Source organism: Aythya ferina (genome assembly GCF_964211825.1).
Source record: "Aythya ferina genome assembly, chromosome: 3".
Classification (NCBI taxonomy): Eukaryota; Metazoa; Chordata; class Aves; order Anseriformes; family Anatidae; genus Aythya; species Aythya ferina.
In genome coordinates this window covers 95065869-95078595 of record NC_140298.1, presented here as the reverse complement: position 1 = coordinate 95078595, position 12727 = coordinate 95065869, and positions in this window count along the sequence as shown.

The following is a 12727-nucleotide window of genomic DNA, read 5'->3' as shown; positions in this document are numbered from 1 at the left end:
TTATAACAGTGACACAATATTAGGCCTTTTTCAGCTTTAAAAATGTCAAATTACACTTGGCTGTTTGATCCCAGCTCCTCTCCCAGTTGCTCTTGGAAGAGAGGTACCTCAGCTATAGGTCCAGGCTCAGCAGTATGGTGTGGCCTCCTAGGATGGTTTCTCTGTCATCCCTCGGAGTCCCTCAGCTCCCTCCATGTGCCTCATTGGCCTCGTCTTACCCAAACCAACAAAATCTCTTCCAATATCCTTTATTCAAATGTCTTCCCTTCGTTCTTCACAGCCGCCCCCAGCAAAGCTCAGCAAAGGCCAGCTGCACTTCTGCCTCACATCTGAACTGGGAATGAGACAAACTCACACTGACATCCCACCAGCATGGGCAACCGCTGCTTGTACTGATGAGGTCATAATTGTTGCCTCTTGCCTTGTCAAAATCATAGCCAACATGCTCTTTTTTCATTTTATGTCCCATTGCTAAATTTTATCACATTAGTATATTTCTAAGCTTATCTATTGCTCAAGACTGACGTGAAAAAAATCTGCTTCTTATGAGTTTCTCTTGGCCTTGATACTGAGTCTCACACAGGAAGGGCACATAGATGAGTTTCTCAGTCTTCTGAGCTGGTGCCTGTCACCAACAGTATCCCCATGAGCAGGAGAACACCCACAAGTTCACTTTACTTTACAAAAGGCCTGTCTACAATCACTATTTTCTCCAGGCCTTTCCTGGTCCTAGCCACTTTGCATACCTTGCTTCACTGGCAGCATGGATTCGTACTGGGACACTGGTAGTTCTGACAAGATAATCCAATGGCACTATGACTTCATCTCAAAAATTCCAGCCAGGTCAGCCACAGCTCCAGTCCTCACGTGCCAGCAGGTGATTTTTCTACAAGGGGAGGCAGCGCTGACTACCTTGTGAAGCCTTCATGCAGCCTGGACTTCAAGCTCACTGAAATCTGGGTATGTCTCTGTAAACCAATGTAGCTGGTTAGGTACTGAAAGCTGTACAGGGTTCTCTGACAGGATTAGTTAGCTCTGCTGGCTGTTGTTTTTCCATCTTGTACTGTATCGTGACATGCTGAATTTCCTTCTGTCTTTCCATTCAGTCTGAGGGATGTCTGACCAGCCTTGCTATGAGTCCATCCAAAAAAGCAGGACATTATTGCAAGTTGCTCTGAATCTGCTCTGAACAAACCATTACCCTTTCAGGAGATGGGTCCTGTGTTTGAAACTAAATACAGTACAGTTTCCAGCGTATCTAATAACGCGGTGCAGCAATTTTCTGGTAATCTGACGACACGCTCTGGTGGTTGCCTACGTACCCACTGCCGTGCCGCAGCACAAGCTGCAGTGGAGTTTAGCAAGGATCACTGGCTTTTCTTACACCTTGTGCTCTTCTCAGTACAGAAGGACAAGCCTGTCTTTCGCTTTCTCTTTATTACACTTGTCCATTTGTCCTTCGTGAAGAGGAGTGCCAGAAGCTTTTTCAGACAGGCTGTCACTGAATTAAAGCCCCCAGATTTGTACCTGCCTTGGTAACACCAGTGAGTGAGGGCAGTGTGCAATGCACTCCTGCCACACGGATCTGGGGGAATTGCTGTTGACATTGAAACTGAAAAGAAGAGACCAAGAACAAATGGTACAGCATGGCTTATGCTGAGCCATCACAAGTCGTCACAAACTGCAGCAGGAATAATTCAGTTCATACATTTAGAAGACTCCTCACCATGAGGGTGGTTGAACATTAGAGCAGACTGCCCAGAGAGGCTGTGTGATCTTCGTCCTTGGGAGACAGATACTCAAAACTCAACTGCACAAGACCCTGAGCACCCTGAATTAACTGTGATGCTAGTACAGCTTTGAGCAGTGAGCTGGGCAGGGGCCCTCCTGAGATTCTCTCCAGATTGTTCTATACATGTAAGTCTATGTCCAACAGTGTCTTTTAACTGCTCATCCTGTTTTCTGTCTTACTCTAGATGGTGTGGTTTTAATCAGTCTCAGACATCCATGTGAGAGAAATCACAGCCCTCCCATTAAGACTTTATAACCCTTTTCTATTAACTAATGAGATGGGACCTTCTCCAGTTTTCCTTGTTACTGGCAGTGTTACTCTATGATGAATCCTTAAGTCTCTGAAGTCTTTCACTGGGTTTATGATTACTTGAAGACTTGTGCTTCATTTCCGTCAGCTTGTTAAATGACACAGAAAAATCTTCCTGTGAAGCCCTGTAGCCCCTGTCTGGCAGGAAATCCTGCTGGCTCTGTGCTTGTATTTACACACCAGAAACTTAAGGAAGGAATGTACCTGTGGTGTTATTCACCTCACACCAAAGACCTGAGGCCAACATTAATTTTCTGCTGCATTTTTCTTTTATTTTCCCTAGCTTTCTTACATATATATATATATATATATATATATATATATATATATGATAATAATAATTGCATTCAGCTAGTTGTTTCTTTGTGGATAGCTTTAATTTTGTGGCAAAATGCCTTTTTATTGTTGCTGATACGTGTGTGAAAATTGCTTTTAACATCCCCTTCCCCATGCAACTTGAAGTCTGCTAAGTGAAAGTCCTTGCAAAATGAGAAAGTCAGGATGTTCTCATCTCTTCTTCGCACAGTACGTGCATGCCTCCAGCTCACCTTGACAGAAGAGGCAAATTGATCTCCATATGAGGAATTACATCTTCAGAAGTGCTGTTAAAATAGAGTCTTGTCCTAGTATATCAAACTGGCAGCAGTTTTCATACCTCCTGGAAAAAGGCACAAATTCCCTCTACCCTCCTCCTCACCAGGTGAACCCTATGTCCTTTCTGTATGGATGGACTATGCTTTATTCATCTGCTTTTGGAAGTGATGTCTGCCATTTCTAGCTGCTGTGTGCCCCCTTCATTTTGCTAATCCTCCTTCTTGGGTTAAATACAAAATACATTAAAAGTCTAAATTTTAAATAGGTACAAGCAAGAGATGTTCTTATGAATTCAAGAGGTGATGTCTTTTAATCCTACTGCTACTGTGCATATTTGGGACATGAAAGTTTTCTGGTATGTACTGTCCCTTGAGGCAGTAAAATCACTGAAAACAGTCTCTGAAAGTTTCTGTACAGCAAAACAGAGTAAAGCAACATCAAGAAATGAGGCAACATTGACTACTGGCATTAAGAACTGGTTCTGCAGCCTGTCTTGGACACACATGGGCAGTGCACACTGCAGTTGCATATCAGGCCTTTAATGAGCAATCGTCACAGAGGTGGAGGCTGCTGATGTCAAGCGAAAGCTGAGCTCATTACATTTTTTTTTAATTTTTTTTTCCTGAATCATACAATTCAGTTATTTGTGTGTAAATGATTTGTGCAAAGGGATTTTTCAGACATAGCTATAGAAACCACTACCACATTTATTAGTCACTTAACAGCGAAAAAAAAAACAAAAAGCAGAAGTACAAAAATAGTTGGAACCCAAAGCTTAAGTGGTTACTCATTCATGGGAAGTTTCTTCTTTCAGTCACATTCAGTTAAGTCTTCAGAGGAAAAAAAAAAATCAGTCATCTGGTTCAGAAATACGTCTTCCTAAGGAAAATAATCAAATGAATGGATGGATTTGGGATAAATATCTACTGTCAAGATCACACCTACCATTCTGGGCAACACAGTACAAGAGAAAAAGTTTCATGCAGGTGCAGGACACACGATATATGCTCACACATTGGTCTGGTCCATTTTCTGCTGCTGCTTTTGACAGTGCAGATACTAACTCCACAAGCTAAAATGACTTCCAACCACTTTTGGATGATTGCATTGCTGAGCAGGCCCAGTAAGTAGCCCTGGTTAAAACGGTGGGGCAAACAGCAGCTGTTTTTAGTTTTCTTGCTTCCTTTTTCCTTTGATAGTGTTTCCTCATTTCTATGCAAACTGGAGCTTTGTGTAGTCTACAGGCAGAATATGTAGCCAGACTCACAGGGTCTTGAGAAATCACCAGTTTCCTCTGAGATTGCACAGCACAGACCTTCCATGCTGCAGAGGCACTGGCATAACTTCACCTTCAGGAATCATCACTGCAACTGAGCTTTGCAAAGGGCACACTCCCATTTGAATCAGATGGGAACTGGAAGCAGATTTGAAAGGGGAGCTTATAAAGTGGTCACATTTTCCTGGGGAGCAGACATTATCTGCTCGCTCCAAGTATTACTGGCTCCCCTTTCATGTGATGTACCTTCATATTTACAACATGAAATTAAAAAAAATGTTTCAGAGTCATAAAAGCTGGAAATAACAGACTTTGAAAGTCACACAAACCTACTTCATCGTATAATTGCTCCTTTCTGTCCCAAACCAAGTGCAGTTTTTGCCCCCAAAGCCCAATGTTTTTCCAGTTTCCCTTAAGGGTGTTTGTTGTTGTAGTTGTTTATTTTTTATTCTTCCTAGGGTAAAGTGCTCTGTGGCAACCCTAATAAATGAGAAAATGACACCTATGTTACAAAAGATCTCAAAAATTACATGGAAAGTTCAAAACTACACAGCTAAGGTATATTTTACATTTTTTGGTGGCAACCGTGTACCAACCTTAAAATTATTTGAAAATCTCAAGGAGAAGTTGCCAAATACTTTCAGAGAGTTTAAAAGAGTTGTGCATTCTGTGATCAGTAACAAGCCCAAGAGGAGCTTTATTCGGTGCAGTTTCACATCCATTAGACTATTCTGCCCTTACAGAAGTCTCCAGAGAGAGCCTCTGGCTGCTTCTTAAGGTCAGTGAGTCATTTCTGTACAATAAATGATCTCGCTAGCTGGAAATGTTGGAAAGGCTCTCGGCTCCTCGGTGTTCTTACATCAGTGAGTCACGTTAATCCCTGCTTTCAGGGGTGAGAATGCACCCCACCCAGCCTGCCCGCGGCACTTTATTTCCTTTGTCTTGCTTTGTGTTCTTTCACTTTCCTAGGAGCATTAAACCAATACAGATCTGTGTATTTATTTATTTATTTATTTTACAGTCTGTGGATAGAATAAGAATAGAGAAAAAAAAAAAAGCAAAACCTTCCAACCGTGATTCAGATTCCCCGCTTTGGCTTTGCCACTTGCAGGCACTAAGCAGTTAGCAGTGTTCCCACAGGTCCCTGGCAGTGCAGAAGGACAAGCTGTCCCGGGTCAGGAACAAAGCTGTCTTCTGCACACCACAAGGCTTGGAGACAGCAAGTGTTGACAGTCAGGACGTTGAAAGGCTCGCTGGTTTAGGCCCAGGTGACACGCGTGGTGTGCCACGCTGTGTGATCAGTAGCAGAAGGAATAGCAGGTCCCCCGAGGCGTGACTCCACCACAGGGTGCAGCGACATCTCTGAGCTGCAATCCAACAAACTGCATGGAGGAATCAGTCCAACATATCTTTGACAAATGCTCTTATTTCCCCTGGTAGGAGTTAGTAGGCAGTTCCCCTTGTGAAACATTAGCCTAAAAGATTTCCTGCAAGCCCTCATTAACATCTTCTCCCCTTACTTCCAACTCTACAAGACATTTCTCTTCCAACTTATTTTTTTCTTTAGTTCATTGCTATTACTTGTTTTTCTTTAAAGCTCAGTTTCTATTTGACTTAATCCCTGCAGAACATAGATGCAAGTGAACAGCACTCTGTTAGTAATAGGGTAATTCGGTAACACTGATCACAAGCCAGGATATTAACACTTTTTCTTCCATGCATTATAGCACAGACAAGCTTTGATGAGGTTCTTGGGAGGTAAAGTGGCTTTTGGTGGGGAAGTTTACCTGTAGGAAGCAGAATGCAGAATAAAGGCAAGAGCTCATCAAGGGAGCCAACAGACCAAGTACAACCTGACTTTTTGGTAAAATGTTAAGGTAGCAAAACAGGGACAGGACAAATAGAAAAGGATTTAGGAAGCGAGGGTAAATTCTTCTGACAGTAAGTATTAACAAACACGGAACACATCAAAATGAAGGTGCGGCTGTTTGTCCAAGAAGTTAAGTTTTATTTGTTGATTTAGCTACAGCTTAAAAAGACAGAAGAAAACCATGTTAATTTAGCATCTATTGTGCAAGAAACATGGAAGTTTGAGTGGTAGAACCCGATACAAAGAAAAGACATAAAGAAAACTTAGAAGAAATTTGCAAAGACTTGAAACAGAGGGTGCAAAGCATGAGAGATGACCATCACATGTCTTTGACTGCATCTTCCCTGAGCTCCAGAGCAAAGGTAAAAGCTATGCTGCAGCCAGTGGGAAAGATCCTGTACAGAAACCCCAGAAACTGGGGAACACTTGCCCCTCCATGAAAAGCCTGGCTCTCCCTCTTCTGTACCACCCACCAGGCAGCTGAGGACAGCAGAGAGGTATTTCCCCTTTACTCTGTGTTTCCCTGGAAATCTTGGTGCTCCTCTTTGGTGGGCTAAGGACCTGGAAACATGGATGCTTTGTCAAGAAATGAGGACAACTGGAAGACTTCAACCCTCTTAAGTACAAACAAAGCATGTCAAATTATCTCATGTGGCTTAAAGGTGGAGAGGAGCCAGTGAAAATGGTTACCACCACCTGTTGTTAGTGGGCTGTCTATCCAACCTCACTCAATTAGAGGTTAACACGGGATGCTGCCTTCACTTGTTCATTTCTTACACTGCTAATGTAGGATTGGATCTGAGATCTTCAGTTTCAAAGGACAAAAGAGTCAAGACGGAGTGTCCTCTAAGTTTGCATCTTGCAGACCTCTTAATTTCCGAACTGGATTACATTATTTTTAGAATGTGTTCAGTCTCCTTGTGACCTGGTTTCTTCCCATTGTACCACGAATGATTAACGTATAACCTTTCCCTCAGGAAGAACCAGCATCTCAACAGCCAGCAAAGTTATTACAGTTCTGCAACTCCAGCACGCTTCTCATCCATTCATCATTATTTTGATAGGAAGTCACTGCACTGAAGTGATCTGATCTTTCAACAGCCAGCAGGATAAGGCTTGCCTTACAGGTTGCTGCTCTAGTACAGCAAACATCAGGCAGGTTCCCAGACACCTGGGACTGTTCCTCTTTCCATTCATCTTTTAGAACTGCTAATAGGAAGGTATTTTTGTTTTGTGTTTCTCTGTAGACCATTTTGACAGAAATGGAAACATAAGGACAAAAAAATGACAACATTTATTTCAGCAAAAGAACTGTTAAATTGCAACTAAAATAAATGGCAAGGAAATATTGTCTTAGGATCTCAGTGGTAATGGAGATAGTATTCTCCCAGGGAGGGTTCCCAGGCACTTGCCAGACGACTGCAGTAATTGCTGTGAAGGGGCAGTATTTTGGTGCAAGAACATCATGGGGGTGGGAAAGTGAATGCCTGGGGAGACTGAACTAGGCTAAGGTAATATAACTACAGCTCTGAGTGGGAACTAAGATCTGGGATGTTAGATTTTCGACACAAACTTAAGTTACTTAAACAAACAACCAAACAAATCCTTCCTAATTTCAAGGATTTCTTAGTTGAAATCCCCATCTTTTCTTCTGAATAGCAGATGGTTAAAAAAAATAAAAGCCCAAATGTAGCTGAATATGGGCAAAAAGCTAAACAGAAATTAAATCTAGTGAAAAGAGGTAGCCTGAACCCAAGTGTGGAAAGCCAGCCAAATGCAAGTTGTGGAAAATGGTAGCTACTGCTCCGCTCTTTCCTTGAAAGCAAGAGTAGGCATGAGAGGCATGGAGAAGTAACTCTGCAAACTTTGAAGTGAAACCTATGAAGAGTATTAGGAAAGAGACAGCAGTGTGGCCTGGGGCAAAGGCCTGATGCCAGGAGAGAGGCGTTCCTGCACAGCCCCCAGCTATCTGAACTGCTCGGCCTGAAACACTTTATGAACTAATGTGGCTGTCATGAGCCTCATCTGCCATTTCAGGATCAGTACTGGGATATTGTTCATGCTGCTCTGAATGCTGATTATTTCTCTCTCTATTGATATTTTAAATGACCCTACTCAGCAAGAACCGTCAAAACCTATGGCAGAAGAGGTTTCAGTGAGCTCCATTAGTACCCTATGCCACAAGGCCCTACAGCACACAGCGACACCAGAGTATGTGGGCCTGTCATGGTTCCGCTCGAATGGGCAACTGATCTGCACCACAACCGCTCTCTCACTCCCCCTCCTCAAAGAGGAATGGGGAGAAAATACAATGAAAAGGGTTCAAAGGTTGAGATAAGGACAAGAAGATCACTCAGTAATTATTGTAACGGGCAAAACAGACTCGGCATAGGGAGATAGTAACATTTATTGCTTATTACTAACAAGTGAGAGAAGTGAGAAACAAAGGAAAAAAAACAAAAGCACCTTCCCCCCCCATCCACCGTTTTCCACCTCCTCCCCCCAAGCGGCGCAGGGGAACAGGGGAATGGGGATTATGGTCAGTCTACAGCGCTTCTTCTCTGCCGCTCCTTCTTGGTCACTCTTGTCCCCTGTGCTGTGGGGTCCCTCCCACAGGATGCAGTCCTTGATGAACTGATCCGGCGTGGGCTTCCCACAGGCAGCAGCTTTTCCAGAACTGCTCCAGATATGAGTCCGTACCACGGGGTCCATCCTTCAGGAGAAAACTGCTCCAACCTGGCTCCCCTACGGGCAGCAGCTCCTGCCCCATCACCTGCTCCTGCGTGGGCTCCTCTCCACGGGCTACAGGTCCGGCCCAGAATCTGCTCCGGCAGGGGTCTTCCACAGGCGGCAGCCTCCGTCAGTGCAGGGCCACCTGCTCCACCGTGGTCTCCTCCACGGGCTGCAGCGTGGAACCCTGCTCCACCATGGTACTCCATGGGCTGCAGGGGGACATCCTGCTTCACCATGGTCCTCACCACAGGCCGCAGGGGACTTCTGCTCCGGCGCCTGAAGCACCTCTCCCCCTCCTTCTTCACTGACCTTGGCGCCTGCAGGGCTGTTCCTCACTCCTCTCACTCTCCCAGCTGCTGTGTGGCGCAGCGTTTTTTTTTTCCCTGTCTTAAATATGCTCTCACAGAGGCGCAAAACAACATTGCTTATTGGCTTGGCTCTGGTCAGCTGTGGGGTCCTTACCTAACGTGGGGCAGCTTCACAGAAACCACCCCTATGGCCCCCTGCTACCAAAACCTTGCCACATAAACCCACTACAGGGCCAGGCCCTCCACCACAGTCCATAGAGATGAGAGGACGAGAGGCAGTCTGGCTGGCAGCTCTTGGACTCAGAACGACACCTCGAGAAGCAAAACCGTGTCCAGATGGTGAGCATGGCTGTGTGAAGTAGGCCAAAGGAAGAAAGGACAGAGAACACATCTTGGTGCTGCTCTAGGGAAACCCATCCTTGCGTGGAGCCTGCTCTGCAGGTATCAGGGCTGCTACTGGGTGTGCTCTAAGCTCCTGCTGCTGAGGCAGCCGATCAGAGCAGTGATCTGGTGTCAGAATCTCCTTGGCCTTGCTGAAAATGAGAACAATTCAGCTCATATTCTCCAGTTTCTCTCTCTGTCCCTCTTCACCTCAAAACAGTCACCGGAGCAATCTTCTTCCTTGCCCGCTAGAGTCTCCCTCTGCCTTGTTTTTTCTCTCTGGCAATTTATGCATTTTCTGCTTCCTCTGAATGTTTTCCACTGAACCATGTTCTCTCATTTTTTTCCTAAAGTCTCCTCCTTTGCCCACCAGAAAGAACCAACGGTGGTCTTTCCCCACAGATGCAATCTCTAGAGAACTGCAGGATCTTAATTGCCACTAATTCTAATTAACATAACCCAATCCCTCCGTGCCTCGTGAAGCTGTTTTGGAAGCTCACACTTTCTATGATCCTATAACTGTGCACATTTTCGTTTGTGATCACACTGAGGTGTCAGAGCAGGAAAGACAGTTTCTTCTGCACTACAGTGGTGCTGCTCTTCTGTCACCATCTTTCCTCGTGCTCTTCCAAGGCCAGACTTTTTGGGATTTGCTCACCCATCTTCATCTAGTACACAGCACTGTATTGAATACTATTAAGTAATTACTATTGATGATGGTGTATTATATCATCTTTGCAGATTAACCTTTAGATGTATTTGCTTTGATATTTAGGCTGAGTTTAATGAGTTATTTTTTTCTTCCCTGCCTGAACATATTCCCTCACCTCTACATATAAAATGCTTTGAAATTGTCCTGGGTACCAGAACAAACCATTTTAATCAAAACAGTGCCTGTGTTCTCCCCCAAATCACTGCTCCCAAGCTTACTTGTGTAATCAAGTCAGATGCAGTACAAAAGCCATTAAGATACGCTTGCTTTTAACCTCCTCTTCCTTTATGACCCCTGTTTTCACACAAGGAAAAGCAATAGCTCTTGATTGCAAAGACTTTGCTGCGGTGAAGTAAAGGGCAATGTCATTTTATTCTTGTCTCCATTATGCAAAACCATGCTCTGATCTTTCCTACGGCTAGGAACTCCTGTGTGGGTGTTTCAAGTATTGGATAGGAGACCTGTTTACCTAAAACTTCCCTTTTTGTTCAGTCCTCTTTTAAAAAAGGGCCCAGACGTGGCCTTGGAAGAACATTGCACAGTGCAATTGCCATGAAAAAGTCTCTGATGGAAGACTGTGAAGTCTGTGTTACAGTGTACTATTTATACGTGATTCTCGCTTGTATCATATGCTGGTATATTTGTCCCTTGTGCCAGCCGCAATTTTTGTTAAATCCCTCTGGTCCTACCGTGCAGGCAGGCACCAGCCTGTCCCCACCTGGCTCCTCACACCTGCTGCCAGGAGAGGGCATCATTTTATAGTAAATCTCAGAAACACCGAGGTAACTCCACTTTTTTATACCCACTTACCGTGATGCTCACCCAATTTACCGGGTTTCGCAAGAACCTGCTCTGCTTCTCCTTCCTGAGCAGGCAGCAGGGTGTTAAAGGAGGTTACACCTTAAAGGAGGGTGTTAAAGGGTGGGTTTTTGGCTGCGAGAGGTATTTGCTTTTTTTGGTTTGCTTTCTTTCCCTTTAAAATAAAATCATAAAATAGATTCTGACATTGACTATCACTTTTTCTAAGTGCTCTTGTCAGCTGGAGCCAGGCAGTTGGCTCAACACTTCTTTCGGAGATTTCTGAAAACTTGTAACCTCACTTCCTTTCTGACCCAACTAAATGGGTGTTAGCCAATTCTGATTTTCCTGTGTTACAAAGGAACTTTAATGAAATATTGCATATTGAAAAAATGTTGACGAACCAGGCAGACCATTCATCACCAAATTGCCTTGTCTGGCTCCAAGAGTTCCCACTCCTTTCAAGATCTCCTTGTACGGCTTTGTAACAGGGGGAACGGGCAGCAGTTTTCCCCGACATTTCTTGCTGAGCTGTACTTACTGTAGAAACCAGAGTGAGATGTTAAAAAGACTTCTTAGCTCTTTATTTAAACTGAGGATAGAGGGGCCTTTTTCATGATGACTTTCTAAAATCTTAAAAAAATAAATAAAAAGGAAACAAAGCGGGTAACAGTTACGCCATCTGTATGCACAGCAAGTATGCCCTGGTCTTTTCTGCAAACTCATCACTATTCCGGTGAGCAGGAGTTCATTTGCATCAGATGTCTGAAGCCTGTAATAGCTCAGTGCACCAGGAGCAGCTCACGCTCTTGCTCCCAACGCCAAGTGCTGTGGGAAGCAAAGGAAACTGATAAAATGATCTTTCAGAGAGGGAATCCTTTCCAGAGGTACACAAACACGTTGGGATCTTAGCCCTAGAAGGGCCCTAAGAGACCCAGGTCCCATTGGTTTTAATGGAAGCAAGATACTTAAATAAGTATACAGGCTAAAGCTTTAAAAAATTTATTTATTTCAAAAAGTTCCTTCTTATGCTATGTGATCTGAGATGCCCATTTCCCAAAGCAGCTGGTAAAACGGAACTAATAGCATTTAGTAAACATTTGGCTTCTAGTGGCGGATAGAGCTGCTCACGAAGACAAGTTTCCTGCTTGCTCAATGGGATGTGACACCATATGTCTGTCTAACCAGCTACATAAATGCTGTGATAACCTTGCTTCAGTATGCACGGAAGATATTTCACTTGCTTTCACTTGAAATGCTTTGACCATGCAATTTGTCATCACAGCATTAACTCTGTGCTGGCTAATCCTAGAGAGAATGTTGCGAATAAGGCAGAAATAATAAAATTGTGCAATAATGTCTGTGCATTCCCCTTTACACCAATTCATAAGAAGCAAATGCACAGATAGATACACCTCATACAGGATCACACTTTTATGTGAACAGATTAATTTCTCATCAAGCTTTACCTGTTCCCAAACAAAATGCAATGAGATTGATTCTCCTTTCCCACTGCTGCCCAGTCCCTGTTTGAAAATCAGATCTCCAGCTGCCTCTTCTCAGTGTGAGGCAATTCCTATCTTGAGGGAATTTAGGAGGTTTCTGCAGGCCATGGGCTTCCTCCACACACGGTGCCCTGTGATACCTTCCCTCAGCAAACAGGAAGTCCAACCACTGCCTTAAAAAACTTTCCAAAAATTATAGGCCAGATTCCTGGAATAGAAGTCGCCTTGTCATGAATTAGACTTGGAAGAAACAAGGTAAAATAAATCCAGTTGCTTCATTCCAGAGAGCACGGTTTCCCAGACTACAGGAGCTCCAGCTGAACCATGGTGCTTGATGGTCTTTAGGCCTCCACTCTCTCACTCCCCCTCCTCAACAGGGCAGGGAAGAAAATAAGATGAAAAGCTTGTGGGTTGAGATAAAGCCAGGGAGATCACTTACCTCTTACCCT